A 20,034-nucleotide genomic window follows, 5' to 3' on the forward strand; every position below is an offset into this window, starting at 1 on the left:
CCTACCCGGGACACTGCTCCCCTGTAGCCAAAGGCCTATAGATAAGGCTTGGCCGTTCGTGGCCGTTCGGGGACGGGCGGGGCGGGCAAAGAAGGAAAAGGACTCTGTATTTTCCTTCATTGCTCAGAGAAGCCAAGGGCAGTGTCCACTTCTCTGCCTCCCTCCCTCCCTCCCTCCCTCCCTCCCTCCCTCCCTCTCTCTCTCCCTCCGTCCCTCTCTTTCCTCATCTCTTTCCGTCTCTACCTCGATCCTACTGACTTGCTGTAAAAGTTCCTCAATTCGTTCCCCAGTGAAATGGATCCAAAAACGAAGGAAACTCCGATGCTGGAAAAGCAGTCTCCTTCTGACATTTTTCTCTTCCAAAGTGCAGCGTCTGGATGGAGAAGGAAATAGAAATAAAAAAAAGTTCCAGAAAACGTGAAAAATATATAAATAAATAAATAAAGCGCGTTTGCGGCACATCAATGACATAAATACATAAATAAAGCAAGACGCGGTGACCAGGGTGGTTTTATTCGCGCGCAAACACAGTAGCGCCACTTTACAGGGTTTCGTAGTGAAGCGCTACTTTCGTTTTCTCATCTATCTTTCAACAGCATTGTTTTCCCCGGGTGGGGAAGTGCACCATTCCTGGAGGTACTGCAATACCAGGTTGATGCGTGGAGTGGACAGAGCAAGCTCCTATTCCATCTCCCTGTTCCAAAAATCAATTTAATATATGGTCCCCAGATAGAGGACGTATCAAGATATTAAACTGATAAGAACAGATACTACACTTGATCTTAGCCAAAAGGCCGAGAAGCGATAACCAGAATGGTGCCAGAATTCGCACCTCCCGGAGCAATCTCCCTGGCTGACCCGGACCGGGGTCTTCCCTCGCACCGTCGCTTGAGGCCCTTTCGCCTCTTTTTCTGACTCCTAGTGGGAGCTCAGCATGTGCCCATAGAAAGGAGGTCCTGGCCTCGGGCCTTCTCCCGGCTCCCAGAGTCCTCCACGGCTCTCGCCTCGTTAGGCGTCACTTAGCATACCCACGTTGTCCTCTTTCTAGCATTTGCATGCCCCGCCCCTTCCTGTCCTCTGCTTCTAGCCGGCTGGCCGGAAAGCCTGGCAGCCGGGGGATGCTGGGAATCAGGCCAGGATGCCCTGGACAGCTCCCCGACAGGAAGTGGCCGGCGCCTCGCCCTCGCCTACCCGGGACACTGCTCCCCTGTAGCCAAAGGCCTATAGATAAGGCTTGGCCGTTCGTGGCCGTTCGGGGACGGGCGGGGCGGGCAAAGAAGGAAAAGGACTCTGTATTTTCCTTCATTGCTCAGAGAAGCCAAGGGCAGTGTCCACTTCTCTGCCTCCCTCCCTCCCTCCCTCCCTCCCTCCCTCCCTCTCTCTCTCCCTCCCTCCCTCTCTTTCCTCATCTCTTTCCGTCTCTACCTCGATCCTACTGACTTGCTGTAAAAGTTCCTCAATTCGTTCCCCAGTGAAATGGATCCAAAAACGAAGGAAACTCCGATGCTGGAAAAGCAGTCTCCTTCTGACATTTTTCTCTTCCAAAGTGCAGCGTCTGGATGGAGAAGGAAATAGAAATAAAAAAAAGTTCCAGAAAACGTGAAAAATATATAAATAAATAAATAAAGCGCGTTTGCGGCACATCAATGACATAAATACATAAATAAAGCAAGACGCGGTGACCAGGGTGGTTTTATTCGCGCGCAAACACAGTAGCGCCACTTTACAGGGTTTCGTAGTGAAGCGCTACTTTCGTTTTCTCATCTATCTTTCAACAGCATTGTTTTCCCCGGGTGGGGAAGTGCACCATTCCTGGAGGTACTGCAATACCAGGTTGATGCGTGGAGTGGACAGAGCAAGCTCCTATTCCATCTCCCTGTTCCAAAAATCAATTTAATATATGGTCCCCAGATAGAGGACGTATCAGATATTAAACTGATAAGAACAGATACTACACTTGATCTTAGCCAAAAGGCCGAGAAGCGATAACCAGAATGGTGCCAGAATTCGCACCTCCCGGAGCAATCTCCCTGGCTGACCCGGACCGGGGTCTTCCCTCGCACCGTCGCTTGAGGCCCTTTCGCCTCTTTTTCTGACTCCTAGTGGGAGCTCAGCATGTGCCCATAGAAAGGAGGTCCTGGCCTCGGGCCTTCTCCCGGCTCCCAGAGTCCTCCACGGCTCTCGCCTCGTTAGGCGTCACTTAGCATACCCACGTTGTCCTCTTTCTAGCATTTGCATGCCCCGCCCCTTCCTGTCCTCTGCTTCTAGCCGGCTGGCCGGAAAGCCTGGCAGCCGGGGGATGCTGGGAATCAGGCCAGGATGCCCTGGACAGCTCCCCGACAGGAAGTGGCCGGCGCCTCGCCCTCGCCTACCCGGGACACTGCTCCCCTGTAGCCAAAGGCCTATAGATAAGGCTTGGCCGTTCGTGGCCGTTCGGGGACGGGCGGGGCGGGCAAAGAAGGAAAAGGACTCTGTATTTTCCTTCATTGCTCAGAGAAGCCAAGGGCAGTGTCCACTTCTCTGCCTCCCTCCCTCCCTCCCTCCCTCCCTCCCTCCCTCTCTCTCTCCCTCCCTCCCTCTCTTTCCTCATCTCTTTCCGTCTCTACCTCGATCCTACTGACTTGCTGTAAAAGTTCCTCAATTCGTTCCCCAGTGAAATGGATCCAAAAACGAAGGAAACTCCGATGCTGGAAAAGCAGTCTCCTTCTGACATTTTTCTCTTCCAAAGTGCAGCGTCTGGATGGAGAAGGAAATAGAAATAAAAAAAAGTTCCAGAAAACGTGAAAAATATATAAATAAATAAATAAAGCGCGTTTGCGGCACATCAATGACATAAATACATAAATAAAGCAAGACGCGGTGACCAGGGTGGTTTTATTCGCGCGCAAACACAGTAGCGCCACTTTACAGGGTTTCGTAGTGAAGCGCTACTTTCGTTTTCTCATCTATCTTTCAACAGCATTGTTTTCCCCGGGTGGGGAAGTGCACCATTCCTGGAGGTACTGCAATACCAGGTTGATGCGTGGAGTGGACAGAGCAAGCTCCTATTCCATCTCCCTGTTCCAAAAATCAATTTAATATATGGTCCCCAGATAGAGGACGTATCAGATATTAAACTGATAAGAACAGATACTACACTTGATCTTAGCCAAAAGGCCGAGAAGCGATAACCAGAATGGTGCCAGAATTCGCACCTCCCGGAGCAATCTCCCTGGCTGACCCGGACCGGGGTCTTCCCTCGCACCGTCGCTTGAGGCCCTTTCGCCTCTTTTTCTGACTCCTAGTGGGAGCTCAGCATGTGCCCATAGAAAGGAGGTCCTGGCCTCGGGCCTTCTCCCGGCTCCCAGAGTCCTCCACGGCTCTCGCCTCGTTAGGCGTCACTTAGCATACCCACGTTGTCCTCTTTCTAGCATTTGCATGCCCCGCCCCTTCCTGTCCTCTGCTTCTAGCCGGCTGGCCGGAAAGCCTGGCAGCCGGGGGATGCTGGGAATCAGGCCAGGATGCCCTGGACAGCTCCCCGACAGGAAGTGGCCGGCGCCTCGCCCTCGCCTACCCGGGACACTGCTCCCCTGTAGCCAAAGGCCTATAGATAAGGCTTGGCCGTTCGTGGCCGTTCGGGGACGGGCGGGGCGGGCAAAGAAGGAAAAGGACTCTGTATTTTCCTTCATTGCTCAGAGAAGCCAAGGGCAGTGTCCACTTCTCTGCCTCCCTCCCTCCCTCCCTCCCTCCCTCCCTCCCTCCCTCTCTCTCTCTCTCTCTCTCTCTCCCTCCCTCCCTCTCTTTCCTCATCTCTTTCCGTCTCTACCTCGATCCTACTGACTTGCTGTAAAACTTCCTCAATTCGTTCCCCAGTGAAATGGATCCAAAAACGAAGGAAACTCCGATGCTGGAAAAGCAGTCTCCTTCTGACATTTTTCTCTTCCAAAGTGCAGCGTCTGGATGGAGAAGGAAATAGAAATAAAAAAAAGTTCCAGAAAACGTGAAAAATATATAAATAAATAAATAAAGCGCGTTTGCGGCACATCAATGACATAAATACATAAATAAAGCAAGACGCGGTGACCAGGGTGGTTTTATTCGCGCGCAAACACAGTAGCGCCACTTTACAGGGTTTCGTAGTGAAGCGCTACTTTCGTTTTCTCATCTATCTTTCAACAGCATTGTTTTCCCCGGGTGGGGAAGTGCACCATTCCTGGAGGTACTGCAATACCAGGTTGATGCGTGGAGTGGACAGAGCAAGCTCCTATTCCATCTCCCTGTTCCAAAAATCAATTTAATATATGGTCCCCAGATAGAGGACGTATCAGATATTAAACTGATAAGAACAGATACTACACTTGATCTTAGCCAAAAGGCCGAGAAGCGATAACCAGAATGGTGCCAGAATTCGCACCTCCCGGAGCAATCTCCCTGGCTGACCCGGACCGGGGTCTTCCCTCGCACCGTCGCTTGAGGCCCTTTCGCCTCTTTTTCTGACTCCTAGTGGGAGCTCAGCATGTGCCCATAGAAAGGAGGTCCTGGCCTCGGGCCTTCTCCCGGCTCCCAGAGTTCGCCACGGCTCTCGCCTCGTTAGGCGTCACTTAGCATACCCACGTTGTCCTCTTTCTAGCATTTGCATGCCCCGCCCCTTCCTGTCCTCTGCTTCTAGCCGGCTGGCCGGAAAGCCTGGCAGCCGGGGGATGCTGGGAATCAGGCCAGGATGCCCTGGACAGCTCCCCGACAGGAAGTGGCCGGCGCCTCGCCCTCGCCTACCCGGGACACTGCTCCCCTGTAGCCAAAGGCCTATAGATAAGGCTTGGCCGTTCGTGGCCGTTCGGGGACGGGCGGGGCGGGCAAAGAAGGAAAAGGACTCTGTATTTTCCTTCATTGCTCAGAGAAGCCAAGGGCAGTGTCCACTTCTCTGCCTCCCTCCCTCCCTCCCTCCCTCCCTCCCTCCCTCCCTCTCTCTCTCTCTCTCTCTCTCTCTCTCTCTCTCTCTCTCTCCCTCCCTCCCTCTCTTTCCTCATCTCTTTCCGTCTCTACCTCGATCCTACTGACTTGCTGTAAAACTTCCTCAATTCGTTCCCCAGTGAAATGGATCCAAAAACGAAGGAAACTCCGATGCTGGAAAAGCAGTCTCCTTCTGACATTTTTCTCTTCCAAAGTGCAGCGTCTGGATGGAGAAGGAAATAGAAATAAAAAAAAGTTCCAGAAAACGTGAAAAATATATAAATAAATAAATAAAGCGCGTTTGCGGCACATCAATGACATAAATACATAAATAAAGCAAGACGCGGTGACCAGGGTGGTTTTATTCGCGCGCAAACACAGTAGCGCCACTTTACAGGGTTTCGTAGTGAAGCGCTACTTTCGTTTTCTCATCTATCTTTCAACAGCATTGTTTTCCCCGGGTGGGGAAGTGCACCATTCCTGGAGGTACTGCAATACCAGGTTGATGCGTGGAGTGGACAGAGCAAGCTCCTATTCCATCTCCCTGTTCCAAAAATCAATTTAATATATGGTCCCCAGATAGAGGACGTATCAGATATTAAACTGATAAGAACAGATACTACACTTGATCTTAGCCAAAAGGCCGAGAAGCGATAACCAGAATGGTGCCAGAATTCGCACCTCCCGGAGCAATCTCCCTGGCTGACCCGGACCGGGGTCTTCCCTCGCACCGTCGCTTGAGGCCCTTTCGCCTCTTTTTCTGACTCCTAGTGGGAGCTCAGCATGTGCCCATAGAAAGGAGGTCCTGGCCTCGGGCCTTCTCCCGGCTCCCAGAGTCCTCCACGGCTCTCGCCTCGTTAGGCGTCACTTAGCATACCCACGTTGTCCTCTTTCTAGCATTTGCATGCCCCGCCCCTTCCTGTCCTCTGCTTCTAGCCGGCTGGCCGGAAAGCCTGGCAGCCGGGGGATGCTGGGAATCAGGCCAGGATGCCCTGGACAGCTCCCCGACAGGAAGTGGCCGGCGCCTCGCCCTCGCCTACCCGGGACACTGCTCCCCTGTAGCCAAAGGCCTATAGATAAGGCTTGGCCGTTCGTGGCCGTTCGGGGACGGGCGGGGCGGGCAAAGAAGGAAAAGTACTCTGTATTTTCCTTCATTGCTCAGAGAAGCCAAGGGCAGTGTCCACTTCTCTGCCTCCCTCCCTCCCTCCCTCCCTCCCTCCCTCCCTCCCTCTCTCTCTCCCTCCGTCCCTCTCTTTCCTCATCTCTTTCCGTCTCTACCTCGATCCTACTGACTTGCTGTAAAAGTTCCTCAATTCGTTCCCCAGTGAAATGGATCCAAAAACGAAGGAAACTCCGATGCTGGAAAAGCAGTCTCCTTCTGACATTTTTCTCTTCCAAAGTGCAGCGTCTGGATGGAGAAGGAAATAGAAATAAAAAAAAGTTCCAGAAAACGTGAAAAATATATAAATAAATAAATAAAGCGCGTTTGCGGCACATCAATGACATAAATACATAAATAAAGCAAGACGCGGTGACCAGGGTGGTTTTATTCGCGCGCAAACACAGTAGCGCCACTTTACAGGGTTTCGTAGTGAAGCGCTACTTTCGTTTTCTCATCTATCTTTCAACAGCATTGTTTTCCCCGGGTGGGGAAGTGCACCATTCCTGGAGGTACTGCAATACCAGGTTGATGCGTGGAGTGGACAGAGCAAGCTCCTATTCCATCTCCCTGTTCCAAAAATCAATTTAATATATGGTCCCCAGATAGAGGACGTATCAGATATTAAACTGATAAGAACAGATACTACACTTGATCTTAGCCAAAAGGCCGAGAAGCGATAACCAGAATGGTGCCAGAATTCGCACCTCCCGGAGCAATCTCCCTGGCTGACCCGGACCGGGGTCTTCCCTCGCACCGTCGCTTGAGGCCCTTTCGCCTCTTTTTCTGACTCCTAGTGGGAGCTCAGCATGTGCCCATAGAAAGGAGGTCCTGGCCTCGGGCCTTCTCCCGGCTCCCAGAGTCCTCCACGGCTCTCGCCTCGTTAGGCGTCACTTAGCATACCCACGTTGTCCTCTTTCTAGCATTTGCATGCCCCGCCCCTTCCTGTCCTCTGCTTCTAGCCGGCTGGCCGGAAAGCCTGGCAGCCGGGGGATGCTGGGAATCAGGCCAGGATGCCCTGGACAGCTCCCCGACAGGAAGTGGCCGGCGCCTCGCCCTCGCCTACCCGGGACACTGCTCCCCTGTAGCCAAAGGCCTATAGATAAGGCTTGGCCGTTCGTGGCCGTTCGGGGACGGGCGGGGCGGGCAAAGAAGGAAAAGTACTCTGTATTTTCCTTCATTGCTCAGAGAAGCCAAGGGCAGTGTCCACTTCTCTGCCTCCCTCCCTCCCTCCCTCCCTCCCTCCCTCCCTCCCTCTCTCTCTCCCTCCGTCCCTCTCTTTCCTCATCTCTTTCCGTCTCTACCTCGATCCTACTGACTTGCTGTAAAAGTTCCTCAATTCGTTCCCCAGTGAAATGGATCCAAAAACGAAGGAAACTCCGATGCTGGAAAAGCAGTCTCCTTCTGACATTTTTCTCTTCCAAAGTGCAGCGTCTGGATGGAGAAGGAAATAGAAATAAAAAAAAGTTCCAGAAAACGTGAAAAATATATAAATAAATAAATAAAGCGCGTTTGCGGCACATCAATGACATAAATACATAAATAAAGCAAGACGCGGTGACCAGGGTGGTTTTATTCGCGCGCAAACACAGTAGCGCCACTTTACAGGGTTTCGTAGTGAAGCGCTACTTTCGTTTTCTCATCTATCTTTCAACAGCATTGTTTTCCCCGGGTGGGGAAGTGCACCATTCCTGGAGGTACTGCAATACCAGGTTGATGCGTGGAGTGGACAGAGCAAGCTCCTATTCCATCTCCCTGTTCCAAAAATCAATTTAATATATGGTCCCCAGATAGAGGACGTATCAAGATATTAAACTGATAAGAACAGATACTACACTTGATCTTAGCCAAAAGGCCGAGAAGCGATAACCAGAATGGTGCCAGAATTCGCACCTCCCGGAGCAATCTCCCTGGCTGACCCGGACCGGGGTCTTCCCTCGCACCGTCGCTTGAGGCCCTTTCGCCTCTTTTTCTGACTCCTAGTGGGAGCTCAGCATGTGCCCATAGAAAGGAGGTCCTGGCCTCGGGCCTTCTCCCGGCTCCCAGAGTCCTCCACGGCTCTCGCCTCGTTAGGCGTCACTTAGCATACCCACGTTGTCCTCTTTCTAGCATTTGCATGCCCCGCCCCTTCCTGTCCTCTGCTTCTAGCCGGCTGGCCGGAAAGCCTGGCAGCCGGGGGATGCTGGGAATCAGGCCAGGATGCCCTGGACAGCTCCCCGACAGGAAGTGGCCGGCGCCTCGCCCTCGCCTACCCGGGACACTGCTCCCCTGTAGCCAAAGGCCTATAGATAAGGCTTGGCCGTTCGTGGCCGTTCGGGGACGGGCGGGGCGGGCAAAGAAGGAAAAGGACTCTGTATTTTCCTTCATTGCTCAGAGAAGCCAAGGGCAGTGTCCACTTCTCTGCCTCCCTCCCTCCCTCCCTCCCTCCCTCCCTCTCTCTCTCTCTCTCTCTCTCTCCCTCCCTCCCTCTCTTTCCTCATCTCTTTCCGTCTCTACCTCGATCCTACTGACTTGCTGTAAAACTTCCTCAATTCGTTCCCCAGTGAAATGGATCCAAAAACGAAGGAAACTCCGATGCTGGAAAAGCAGTCTCCTTCTGACATTTTTCTCTTCCAAAGTGCAGCGTCTGGATGGAGAAGGAAATAGAAATAAAAAAAAGTTCCAGAAAACGTGAAAAATATATAAATAAATAAATAAAGCGCGTTTGCGGCACATCAATGACATAAATACATAAATAAAGCAAGACGCGGTGACCAGGGTGGTTTTATTCGCGCGCAAACACAGTAGCGCCACTTTACAGGGTTTCGTAGTGAAGCGCTACTTTCGTTTTCTCATCTATCTTTCAACAGCATTGTTTTCCCCGGGTGGGGAAGTGCACCATTCCTGGAGGTACTGCAATACCAGGTTGATGCGTGGAGTGGACAGAGCAAGCTCCTATTCCATCTCCCTGTTCCAAAAATCAATTTAATATATGGTCCCCAGATAGAGGACGTATCAGATATTAAACTGATAAGAACAGATACTACACTTGATCTTAGCCAAAAGGCCGAGAAGCGATAACCAGAATGGTGCCAGAATTCGCACCTCCCGGAGCAATCTCCCTGGCTGACCCGGACCGGGGTCTTCCCTCGCACCGTCGCTTGAGGCCCTTTCGCCTCTTTTTCTGACTCCTAGTGGGAGCTCAGCATGTGCCCATAGAAAGGAGGTCCTGGCCTCGGGCCTTCTCCCGGCTCCCAGAGTCCTCCACGGCTCTCGCCTCGTTAGGCGTCACTTAGCATACCCACGTTGTCCTCTTTCTAGCATTTGCATGCCCCGCCCCTTCCTGTCCTCTGCTTCTAGCCGGCTGGCCGGAAAGCCTGGCAGCCGGGGGATGCTGGGAATCAGGCCAGGATGCCCTGGACAGCTCCCCGACAGGAAGTGGCCGGCGCCTCGCCCTCGCCTACCCGGGACACTGCTCCCCTGTAGCCAAAGGCCTATAGATAAGGCTTGGCCGTTCGTGGCCGTTCGGGGACGGGCGGGGCGGGCAAAGAAGGAAAAGTACTCTGTATTTTCCTTCATTGCTCAGAGAAGCCAAGGGCAGTGTCCACTTCTCTGCCTCCCTCCCTCCCTCCCTCCCTCCCTCCCTCCCTCCCTCTCTCTCTCCCTCCGTCCCTCTCTTTCCTCATCTCTTTCCGTCTCTACCTCGATCCTACTGACTTGCTGTAAAAGTTCCTCAATTCGTTCCCCAGTGAAATGGATCCAAAAACGAAGGAAACTCCGATGCTGGAAAAGCAGTCTCCTTCTGACATTTTTCTCTTCCAAAGTGCAGCGTCTGGATGGAGAAGGAAATAGAAATAAAAAAAAGTTCCAGAAAACGTGAAAAATATATAAATAAATAAATAAAGCGCGTTTGCGGCACATCAATGACATAAATACATAAATAAAGCAAGACGCGGTGACCAGGGTGGTTTTATTCGCGCGCAAACACAGTAGCGCCACTTTACAGGGTTTCGTAGTGAAGCGCTACTTTCGTTTTCTCATCTATCTTTCAACAGCATTGTTTTCCCCGGGTGGGGAAGTGCACCATTCCTGGAGGTACTGCAATACCAGGTTGATGCGTGGAGTGGACAGAGCAAGCTCCTATTCCATCTCCCTGTTCCAAAAATCAATTTAATATATGGTCCCCAGATAGAGGACGTATCAAGATATTAAACTGATAAGAACAGATACTACACTTGATCTTAGCCAAAAGGCCGAGAAGCGATAACCAGAATGGTGCCAGAATTCGCACCTCCCGGAGCAATCTCCCTGGCTGACCCGGACCGGGGTCTTCCCTCGCACCGTCGCTTGAGGCCCTTTCGCCTCTTTTTCTGACTCCTAGTGGGAGCTCAGCATGTGCCCATAGAAAGGAGGTCCTGGCCTCGGGCCTTCTCCCGGCTCCCAGAGTCCTCCACGGCTCTCGCCTCGTTAGGCGTCACTTAGCATACCCACGTTGTCCTCTTTCTAGCATTTGCATGCCCCGCCCCTTCCTGTCCTCTGCTTCTAGCCGGCTGGCCGGAAAGCCTGGCAGCCGGGGGATGCTGGGAATCAGGCCAGGATGCCCTGGACAGCTCCCCGACAGGAAGTGGCCGGCGCCTCGCCCTCGCCTACCCGGGACACTGCTCCCCTGTAGCCAAAGGCCTATAGATAAGGCTTGGCCGTTCGTGGCCGTTCGGGGACGGGCGGGGCGGGCAAAGAAGGAAAAGGACTCTGTATTTTCCTTCATTGCTCAGAGAAGCCAAGGGCAGTGTCCACTTCTCTGCCTCCCTCCCTCCCTCCCTCCCTCCCTCCCTCCCTCTCTCTCTCCCTCCCTCCCTCTCTTTCCTCATCTCTTTCCGTCTCTACCTCGATCCTACTGACTTGCTGTAAAAGTTCCTCAATTCGTTCCCCAGTGAAATGGATCCAAAAACGAAGGAAACTCCGATGCTGGAAAAGCAGTCTCCTTCTGACATTTTTCTCTTCCAAAGTGCAGCGTCTGGATGGAGAAGGAAATAGAAATAAAAAAAAGTTCCAGAAAACGTGAAAAATATATAAATAAATAAATAAAGCGCGTTTGCGGCACATCAATGACATAAATACATAAATAAAGCAAGACGCGGTGACCAGGGTGGTTTTATTCGCGCGCAAACACAGTAGCGCCACTTTACAGGGTTTCGTAGTGAAGCGCTACTTTCGTTTTCTCATCTATCTTTCAACAGCATTGTTTTCCCCGGGTGGGGAAGTGCACCATTCCTGGAGGTACTGCAATACCAGGTTGATGCGTGGAGTGGACAGAGCAAGCTCCTATTCCATCTCCCTGTTCCAAAAATCAATTTAATATATGGTCCCCAGATAGAGGACGTATCAGATATTAAACTGATAAGAACAGATACTACACTTGATCTTAGCCAAAAGGCCGAGAAGCGATAACCAGAATGGTGCCAGAATTCGCACCTCCCGGAGCAATCTCCCTGGCTGACCCGGACCGGGGTCTTCCCTCGCACCGTCGCTTGAGGCCCTTTCGCCTCTTTTTCTGACTCCTAGTGGGAGCTCAGCATGTGCCCATAGAAAGGAGGTCCTGGCCTCGGGCCTTCTCCCGGCTCCCAGAGTCCTCCACGGCTCTCGCCTCGTTAGGCGTCACTTAGCATACCCACGTTGTCCTCTTTCTAGCATTTGCATGCCCCGCCCCTTCCTGTCCTCTGCTTCTAGCCGGCTGGCCGGAAAGCCTGGCAGCCGGGGGATGCTGGGAATCAGGCCAGGATGCCCTGGACAGCTCCCCGACAGGAAGTGGCCGGCGCCTCGCCCTCGCCTACCCGGGACACTGCTCCCCTGTAGCCAAAGGCCTATAGATAAGGCTTGGCCGTTCGTGGCCGTTCGGGGACGGGCGGGGCGGGCAAAGAAGGAAAAGGACTCTGTATTTTCCTTCATTGCTCAGAGAAGCCAAGGGCAGTGTCCACTTCTCTGCCTCCCTCCCTCCCTCCCTCCCTCCCTCCCTCCCTCTCTCTCTCCCTCCCTCCCTCTCTTTCCTCATCTCTTTCCGTCTCTACCTCGATCCTACTGACTTGCTGTAAAAGTTCCTCAATTCGTTCCCCAGTGAAATGGATCCAAAAACGAAGGAAACTCCGATGCTGGAAAAGCAGTCTCCTTCTGACATTTTTCTCTTCCAAAGTGCAGCGTCTGGATGGAGAAGGAAATAGAAATAAAAAAAAGTTCCAGAAAACGTGAAAAATATATAAATAAATAAATAAAGCGCGTTTGCGGCACATCAATGACATAAATACATAAATAAAGCAAGACGCGGTGACCAGGGTGGTTTTATTCGCGCGCAAACACAGTAGCGCCACTTTACAGGGTTTCGTAGTGAAGCGCTACTTTCGTTTTCTCATCTATCTTTCAACAGCATTGTTTTCCCCGGGTGGGGAAGTGCACCATTCCTGGAGGTACTGCAATACCAGGTTGATGCGTGGAGTGGACAGAGCAAGCTCCTATTCCATCTCCCTGTTCCAAAAATCAATTTAATATATGGTCCCCAGATAGAGGACGTATCAGATATTAAACTGATAAGAACAGATACTACACTTGATCTTAGCCAAAAGGCCGAGAAGCGATAACCAGAATGGTGCCAGAATTCGCACCTCCCGGAGCAATCTCCCTGGCTGACCCGGACCGGGGTCTTCCCTCGCACCGTCGCTTGAGGCCCTTTCGCCTCTTTTTCTGACTCCTAGTGGGAGCTCAGCATGTGCCCATAGAAAGGAGGTCCTGGCCTCGGGCCTTCTCCCGGCTCCCAGAGTCCTCCACGGCTCTCGCCTCGTTAGGCGTCACTTAGCATACCCACGTTGTCCTCTTTCTAGCATTTGCATGCCCCGCCCCTTCCTGTCCTCTGCTTCTAGCCGGCTGGCCGGAAAGCCTGGCAGCCGGGGGATGCTGGGAATCAGGCCAGGATGCCCTGGACAGCTCCCCGACAGGAAGTGGCCGGCGCCTCGCCCTCGCCTACCCGGGACACTGCTCCCCTGTAGCCAAAGGCCTATAGATAAGGCTTGGCCGTTCGTGGCCGTTCGGGGACGGGCGGGGCGGGCAAAGAAGGAAAAGGACTCTGTATTTTCCTTCATTGCTCAGAGAAGCCAAGGGCAGTGTCCACTTCTCTGCCTCCCTCCCTCCCTCCCTCCCTCCCTCCCTCCCTCCCTCTCTCTCTCTCTCTCTCTCTCTCCCTCCCTCCCTCTCTTTCCTCATCTCTTTCCGTCTCTACCTCGATCCTACTGACTTGCTGTAAAACTTCCTCAATTCGTTCCCCAGTGAAATGGATCCAAAAACGAAGGAAACTCCGATGCTGGAAAAGCAGTCTCCTTCTGACATTTTTCTCTTCCAAAGTGCAGCGTCTGGATGGAGAAGGAAATAGAAATAAAAAAAAGTTCCAGAAAACGTGAAAAATATATAAATAAATAAATAAAGCGCGTTTGCGGCACATCAATGACATAAATACATAAATAAAGCAAGACGCGGTGACCAGGGTGGTTTTATTCGCGCGCAAACACAGTAGCGCCACTTTACAGGGTTTCGTAGTGAAGCGCTACTTTCGTTTTCTCATCTATCTTTCAACAGCATTGTTTTCCCCGGGTGGGGAAGTGCACCATTCCTGGAGGTACTGCAATACCAGGTTGATGCGTGGAGTGGACAGAGCAAGCTCCTATTCCATCTCCCTGTTCCAAAAATCAATTTAATATATGGTCCCCAGATAGAGGACGTATCAGATATTAAACTGATAAGAACAGATACTACACTTGATCTTAGCCAAAAGGCCGAGAAGCGATAACCAGAATGGTGCCAGAATTCGCACCTCCCGGAGCAATCTCCCTGGCTGACCCGGACCGGGGTCTTCCCTCGCACCGTCGCTTGAGGCCCTTTCGCCTCTTTTTCTGACTCCTAGTGGGAGCTCAGCATGTGCCCATAGAAAGGAGGTCCTGGCCTCGGGCCTTCTCCCGGCTCCCAGAGTTCGCCACGGCTCTCGCCTCGTTAGGCGTCACTTAGCATACCCACGTTGTCCTCTTTCTAGCATTTGCATGCCCCGCCCCTTCCTGTCCTCTGCTTCTAGCCGGCTGGCCGGAAAGCCTGGCAGCCGGGGGATGCTGGGAATCAGGCCAGGATGCCCTGGACAGCTCCCCGACAGGAAGTGGCCGGCGCCTCGCCCTCGCCTACCCGGGACACTGCTCCCCTGTAGCCAAAGGCCTATAGATAAGGCTTGGCCGTTCGTGGCCGTTCGGGGACGGGCGGGGCGGGCAAAGAAGGAAAAGGACTCTGTATTTTCCTTCATTGCTCAGAGAAGCCAAGGGCAGTGTCCACTTCTCTGCCTCCCTCCCTCCCTCCCTCCCTCCCTCCCTCCCTCCCTCTCTCTCTCTCTCTCTCTCTCTCTCTCTCTCTCTCTCTCTCCCTCCCTCCCTCTCTTTCCTCATCTCTTTCCGTCTCTACCTCGATCCTACTGACTTGCTGTAAAACTTCCTCAATTCGTTCCCCAGTGAAATGGATCCAAAAACGAAGGAAACTCCGATGCTGGAAAAGCAGTCTCCTTCTGACATTTTTCTCTTCCAAAGTGCAGCGTCTGGATGGAGAAGGAAATAGAAATAAAAAAAAGTTCCAGAAAACGTGAAAAATATATAAATAAATAAATAAAGCGCGTTTGCGGCACATCAATGACATAAATACATAAATAAAGCAAGACGCGGTGACCAGGGTGGTTTTATTCGCGCGCAAACACAGTAGCGCCACTTTACAGGGTTTCGTAGTGAAGCGCTACTTTCGTTTTCTCATCTATCTTTCAACAGCATTGTTTTCCCCGGGTGGGGAAGTGCACCATTCCTGGAGGTACTGCAATACCAGGTTGATGCGTGGAGTGGACAGAGCAAGCTCCTATTCCATCTCCCTGTTCCAAAAATCAATTTAATATATGGTCCCCAGATAGAGGACGTATCAGATATTAAACTGATAAGAACAGATACTACACTTGATCTTAGCCAAAAGGCCGAGAAGCGATAACCAGAATGGTGCCAGAATTCGCACCTCCCGGAGCAATCTCCCTGGCTGACCCGGACCGGGGTCTTCCCTCGCACCGTCGCTTGAGGCCCTTTCGCCTCTTTTTCTGACTCCTAGTGGGAGCTCAGCATGTGCCCATAGAAAGGAGGTCCTGGCCTCGGGCCTTCTCCCGGCTCCCAGAGTCCTCCACGGCTCTCGCCTCGTTAGGCGTCACTTAGCATACCCACGTTGTCCTCTTTCTAGCATTTGCATGCCCCGCCCCTTCCTGTCCTCTGCTTCTAGCCGGCTGGCCGGAAAGCCTGGCAGCCGGGGGATGCTGGGAATCAGGCCAGGATGCCCTGGACAGCTCCCCGACAGGAAGTGGCCGGCGCCTCGCCCTCGCCTACCCGGGACACTGCTCCCCTGTAGCCAAAGGCCTATAGATAAGGCTTGGCCGTTCGTGGCCGTTCGGGGACGGGCGGGGCGGGCAAAGAAGGAAAAGTACTCTGTATTTTCCTTCATTGCTCAGAGAAGCCAAGGGCAGTGTCCACTTCTCTGCCTCCCTCCCTCCCTCCCTCCCTCCCTCCCTCCCTCCCTCTCTCTCTCCCTCCGTCCCTCTCTTTCCTCATCTCTTTCCGTCTCTACCTCGATCCTACTGACTTGCTGTAAAAGTTCCTCAATTCGTTCCCCAGTGAAATGGATCCAAAAACGAAGGAAACTCCGATGCTGGAAAAGCAGTCTCCTTCTGACATTTTTCTCTTCCAAAGTGCAGCGTCTGGATGGAGAAGGAAATAGAAATAAAAAAAAGTTCCAGAAAACGTGAAAAATATATAAATAAATAAATAAAGCGCGTTTGCGGCACATCAATGACATAAATACATAAATAAAGCAAGACGCGGTGACCAGGGTGGTTTTATTCGCGCGCAAACACAGTAGCGCCACTTTACAGGGTTTCGTAGTGAAGCGCTACTTTCGTTTTCTCATCTATCTTTCAACAGCATTGTTTTCCCCGGGTGGGGAAGTGCACCATTCCTGGAGGTACTGCAATACCAGGTTGATGCGTGGAGTGGACAGAGCAAGCTCCTATTCCATCTCCCTGTTCCAAAAATCAATTTAATATATGGTCCCCAGATAGAGGACGTATCAGATATTAAACTGATAAGAACAGATACTACACTTGATCTTAGCCAAAAGGCCGAGAAGCGATAACCAGAATGGTGCCAGAATTCGCACCTCCCGGAGCAATCTCCCTGGCTGACCCGGACCGGGGTCTTCCCTCGCACCGTCGCTTGAGGCCCTTTCGCCTCTTTTTCTGACTCCTAGTGGGAGCTCAGCATGTGCCCATAGAAAGGAGGTCCTGGCCTCGGGCCTTCTCCCGGCTCCCAGAGTCCTCCACGGCTCTCGCCTCGTTAGGCGTCACTTAGCATACCCACGTTGTCCTCTTTCTAGCATTTGCATGCCCCGCCCCTTCCTGTCCTCTGCTTCTAGCCGGCTGGCCGGAAAGCCTGGCAGCCGGGGGATGCTGGGAATCAGGCCAGGATGCCCTGGACAGCTCCCCGACAGGAAGTGGCCGGCGCCTCGCCCTCGCCTACCCGGGACACTGCTCCCCTGTAGCCAAAGGCCTATAGATAAGGCTTGGCCGTTCGTGGCCGTTCGGGGACGGGCGGGGCGGGCAAAGAAGGAAAAGTACTCTGTATTTTCCTTCATTGCTCAGAGAAGCCAAGGGCAGTGTCCACTTCTCTGCCTCCCTCCCTCCCTCCCTCCCTCCCTCCCTCCCTCCCTCTCTCTCTCCCTCCGTCCCTCTCTTTCCTCATCTCTTTCCGTCTCTACCTCGATCCTACTGACTTGCTGTAAAAGTTCCTCAATTCGTTCCCCAGTGAAATGGATCCAAAAACGAAGGAAACTCCGATGCTGGAAAAGCAGTCTCCTTCTGACATTTTTCTCTTCCAAAGTGCAGCGTCTGGATGGAGAAGGAAATAGAAATAAAAAAAAGTTCCAGAAAACGTGAAAAATATATAAATAAATAAATAAAGCGCGTTTGCGGCACATCAATGACATAAATACATAAATAAAGCAAGACGCGGTGACCAGGGTGGTTTTATTCGCGCGCAAACACAGTAGCGCCACTTTACAGGGTTTCGTAGTGAAGCGCTACTTTCGTTTTCTCATCTATCTTTCAACAGCATTGTTTTCCCCGGGTGGGGAAGTGCACCATTCCTGGAGGTACTGCAATACCAGGTTGATGCGTGGAGTGGACAGAGCAAGCTCCTATTCCATCTCCCTGTTCCAAAAATCAATTTAATATATGGTCCCCAGATAGAGGACGTATCAAGATATTAAACTGATAAGAACAGATACTACACTTGATCTTAGCCAAAAGGCCGAGAAGCGATAACCAGAATGGTGCCAGAATTCGCACCTCCCGGAGCAATCTCCCTGGCTGACCCGGACCGGGGTCTTCCCTCGCACCGTCGCTTGAGGCCCTTTCGCCTCTTTTTCTGACTCCTAGTGGGAGCTCAGCATGTGCCCATAGAAAGGAGGTCCTGGCCTCGGGCCTTCTCCCGGCTCCCAGAGTCCTCCACGGCTCTCGCCTCGTTAGGCGTCACTTAGCATACCCACGTTGTCCTCTTTCTAGCATTTGCATGCCCCGCCCCTTCCTGTCCTCTGCTTCTAGCCGGCTGGCCGGAAAGCCTGGCAGCCGGGGGATGCTGGGAATCAGGCCAGGATGCCCTGGACAGCTCCCCGACAGGAAGTGGCCGGCGCCTCGCCCTCGCCTACCCGGGACACTGCTCCCCTGTAGCCAAAGGCCTATAGATAAGGCTTGGCCGTTCGTGGCCGTTCGGGGACGGGCGGGGCGGGCAAAGAAGGAAAAGGACTCTGTATTTTCCTTCATTGCTCAGAGAAGCCAAGGGCAGTGTCCACTTCTCTGCCTCCCTCCCTCCCTCCCTCCCTCCCTCCCTCTCTCTCTCTCTCTCTCTCTCTCCCTCCCTCCCTCTCTTTCCTCATCTCTTTCCGTCTCTACCTCGATCCTACTGACTTGCTGTAAAACTTCCTCAATTCGTTCCCCAGTGAAATGGATCCAAAAACGAAGGAAACTCCGATGCTGGAAAAGCAGTCTCCTTCTGACATTTTTCTCTTCCAAAGTGCAGCGTCTGGATGGAGAAGGAAATAGAAATAAAAAAAAGTTCCAGAAAACGTGAAAAATATATAAATAAATAAATAAAGCGCGTTTGCGGCACATCAATGACATAAATACATAAATAAAGCAAGACGCGGTGACCAGGGTGGTTTTATTCGCGCGCAAACACAGTAGCGCCACTTTACAGGGTTTCGTAGTGAAGCGCTACTTTCGTTTTCTCATCTATCTTTCAACAGCATTGTTTTCCCCGGGTGGGGAAGTGCACCATTCCTGGAGGTACTGCAATACCAGGTTGATGCGTGGAGTGGACAGAGCAAGCTCCTATTCCATCTCCCTGTTCCAAAAATCAATTTAATATATGGTCCCCAGATAGAGGACGTATCAGATATTAAACTGATAAGAACAGATACTACACTTGATCTTAGCCAAAAGGCCGAGAAGCGATAACCAGAATGGTGCCAGAATTCGCACCTCCCGGAGCAATCTCCCTGGCTGACCCGGACCGGGGTCTTCCCTCGCACCGTCGCTTGAGGCCCTTTCGCCTCTTTTTCTGACTCCTAGTGGGAGCTCAGCATGTGCCCATAGAAAGGAGGTCCTGGCCTCGGGCCTTCTCCCGGCTCCCAGAGTCCTCCACGGCTCTCGCCTCGTTAGGCGTCACTTAGCATACCCACGTTGTCCTCTTTCTAGCATTTGCATGCCCCGCCCCTTCCTGTCCTCTGCTTCTAGCCGGCTGGCCGGAAAGCCTGGCAGCCGGGGGATGCTGGGAATCAGGCCAGGATGCCCTGGACAGCTCCCCGACAGGAAGTGGCCGGCGCCTCGCCCTCGCCTACCCGGGACACTGCTCCCCTGTAGCCAAAGGCCTATAGATAAGGCTTGGCCGTTCGTGGCCGTTCGGGGACGGGCGGGGCGGGCAAAGAAGGAAAAGGACTCTGTATTTTCCTTCATTGCTCAGAGAAGCCAAGGGCAGTGTCCACTTCTCTGCCTCCCTCCCTCCCTCCCTCCCTCCCTCCCTCCCTCTCTCTCTCCCTCCCTCCCTCTCTTTCCTCATCTCTTTCCGTCTCTACCTCGATCCTACTGACTTGCTGTAAAAGTTCCTCAATTCGTTCCCCAGTGAAATGGATCCAAAAACGAAGGAAACTCCGATGCTGGAAAAGCAGTCTCCTTCTGACATTTTTCTCTTCCAAAGTGCAGCGTCTGGATGGAGAAGGAAATAGAAATAAAAAAAAGTTCCAGAAAACGTGAAAAATATATAAATAAATAAATAAAGCGCGTTTGCGGCACATCAATGACATAAATACATAAATAAAGCAAGACGCGGTGACCAGGGTGGTTTTATTCGCGCGCAAACACAGTAGCGCCACTTTACAGGGTTTCGTAGTGAAGCGCTACTTTCGTTTTCTCATCTATCTTTCAACAGCATTGTTTTCCCCGGGTGGGGAAGTGCACCATTCCTGGAGGTACTGCAATACCAGGTTGATGCGTGGAGTGGACAGAGCAAGCTCCTATTCCATCTCCCTGTTCCAAAAATCAATTTAATATATGGTCCCCAGATAGAGGACGTATCAGATATTAAACTGATAAGAACAGATACTACACTTGATCTTAGCCAAAAGGCCGAGAAGCGATAACCAGAATGGTGCCAGAATTCGCACCTCCCGGAGCAATCTCCCTGGCTGACCCGGACCGGGGTCTTCCCTCGCACCGTCGCTTGAGGCCCTTTCGCCTCTTTTTCTGACTCCTAGTGGGAGCTCAGCATGTGCCCATAGAAAGGAGGTCCTGGCCTCGGGCCTTCTCCCGGCTCCCAGAG

General features: G+C 52.4%; 17 non-coding genes across 17 annotated transcripts; all 17 read right to left on the minus strand.

The window, feature by feature from the left end:
• Positions 1 to 614: 614 nt before the first annotated feature.
• On the minus strand, positions 615 to 806 carry LOC146817030 (U2 spliceosomal RNA). The gene has a single exon (XR_014964893.1). It is a non-coding gene; the product is annotated as a U2 spliceosomal RNA (small nuclear RNA).
• A 990-nt stretch (positions 807 to 1,796) lies between these two features.
• Positions 1,797 to 1,987, minus strand: LOC146817031 (U2 spliceosomal RNA). The gene has a single exon (XR_014964706.1). It is a non-coding gene; the product is annotated as a U2 spliceosomal RNA (small nuclear RNA).
• Positions 1,988 to 2,977: 990 nt separating this feature from the next.
• Positions 2,978 to 3,168, minus strand: LOC146817032 (U2 spliceosomal RNA). Its single transcript, XR_014964707.1, has one exon. It is a non-coding gene; the product is annotated as a U2 spliceosomal RNA (small nuclear RNA).
• A 1,008-nt stretch (positions 3,169 to 4,176) lies between these two features.
• Positions 4,177 to 4,367, minus strand: LOC146817033 (U2 spliceosomal RNA). The gene has a single exon (XR_014964708.1). It is a non-coding gene; the product is annotated as a U2 spliceosomal RNA (small nuclear RNA).
• Positions 4,368 to 5,393: 1,026 nt separating this feature from the next.
• LOC146817034 (U2 spliceosomal RNA) lies at positions 5,394 to 5,584 on the minus strand. Its single transcript, XR_014964709.1, has one exon. It is a non-coding gene; the product is annotated as a U2 spliceosomal RNA (small nuclear RNA).
• A 994-nt stretch (positions 5,585 to 6,578) lies between these two features.
• On the minus strand, positions 6,579 to 6,769 carry LOC146817035 (U2 spliceosomal RNA). The gene has a single exon (XR_014964710.1). It is a non-coding gene; the product is annotated as a U2 spliceosomal RNA (small nuclear RNA).
• Positions 6,770 to 7,763: 994 nt separating this feature from the next.
• LOC146817036 (U2 spliceosomal RNA) lies at positions 7,764 to 7,955 on the minus strand. Its single transcript, XR_014964894.1, has one exon. It is a non-coding gene; the product is annotated as a U2 spliceosomal RNA (small nuclear RNA).
• Positions 7,956 to 8,955: 1,000 nt separating this feature from the next.
• On the minus strand, positions 8,956 to 9,146 carry LOC146817037 (U2 spliceosomal RNA). The gene has a single exon (XR_014964711.1). It is a non-coding gene; the product is annotated as a U2 spliceosomal RNA (small nuclear RNA).
• Positions 9,147 to 10,140: 994 nt separating this feature from the next.
• LOC146817038 (U2 spliceosomal RNA) lies at positions 10,141 to 10,332 on the minus strand. Its single transcript, XR_014964895.1, has one exon. It is a non-coding gene; the product is annotated as a U2 spliceosomal RNA (small nuclear RNA).
• Positions 10,333 to 11,322: 990 nt separating this feature from the next.
• LOC146817039 (U2 spliceosomal RNA) lies at positions 11,323 to 11,513 on the minus strand. The gene has a single exon (XR_014964713.1). It is a non-coding gene; the product is annotated as a U2 spliceosomal RNA (small nuclear RNA).
• A 990-nt stretch (positions 11,514 to 12,503) lies between these two features.
• LOC146817040 (U2 spliceosomal RNA) lies at positions 12,504 to 12,694 on the minus strand. Its single transcript, XR_014964714.1, has one exon. It is a non-coding gene; the product is annotated as a U2 spliceosomal RNA (small nuclear RNA).
• Positions 12,695 to 13,702: 1,008 nt separating this feature from the next.
• LOC146817041 (U2 spliceosomal RNA) lies at positions 13,703 to 13,893 on the minus strand. The gene has a single exon (XR_014964715.1). It is a non-coding gene; the product is annotated as a U2 spliceosomal RNA (small nuclear RNA).
• A 1,026-nt stretch (positions 13,894 to 14,919) lies between these two features.
• On the minus strand, positions 14,920 to 15,110 carry LOC146817042 (U2 spliceosomal RNA). The gene has a single exon (XR_014964716.1). It is a non-coding gene; the product is annotated as a U2 spliceosomal RNA (small nuclear RNA).
• A 994-nt stretch (positions 15,111 to 16,104) lies between these two features.
• LOC146817043 (U2 spliceosomal RNA) lies at positions 16,105 to 16,295 on the minus strand. The gene has a single exon (XR_014964717.1). It is a non-coding gene; the product is annotated as a U2 spliceosomal RNA (small nuclear RNA).
• Positions 16,296 to 17,289: 994 nt separating this feature from the next.
• On the minus strand, positions 17,290 to 17,481 carry LOC146817044 (U2 spliceosomal RNA). The gene has a single exon (XR_014964896.1). It is a non-coding gene; the product is annotated as a U2 spliceosomal RNA (small nuclear RNA).
• Positions 17,482 to 18,481: 1,000 nt separating this feature from the next.
• LOC146817045 (U2 spliceosomal RNA) lies at positions 18,482 to 18,672 on the minus strand. The gene has a single exon (XR_014964718.1). It is a non-coding gene; the product is annotated as a U2 spliceosomal RNA (small nuclear RNA).
• A 990-nt stretch (positions 18,673 to 19,662) lies between these two features.
• Positions 19,663 to 19,853, minus strand: LOC146817046 (U2 spliceosomal RNA). Its single transcript, XR_014964719.1, has one exon. It is a non-coding gene; the product is annotated as a U2 spliceosomal RNA (small nuclear RNA).
• Between the last annotated feature and the right edge of the window lie 181 nt (positions 19,854 to 20,034).

This window comes from Triturus cristatus, chromosome 6, assembly GCF_964204655.1.
Source record: "Triturus cristatus chromosome 6, aTriCri1.1, whole genome shotgun sequence".
NCBI classification, from domain to species: Eukaryota; Metazoa; Chordata; class Amphibia; order Caudata; family Salamandridae; genus Triturus; species Triturus cristatus.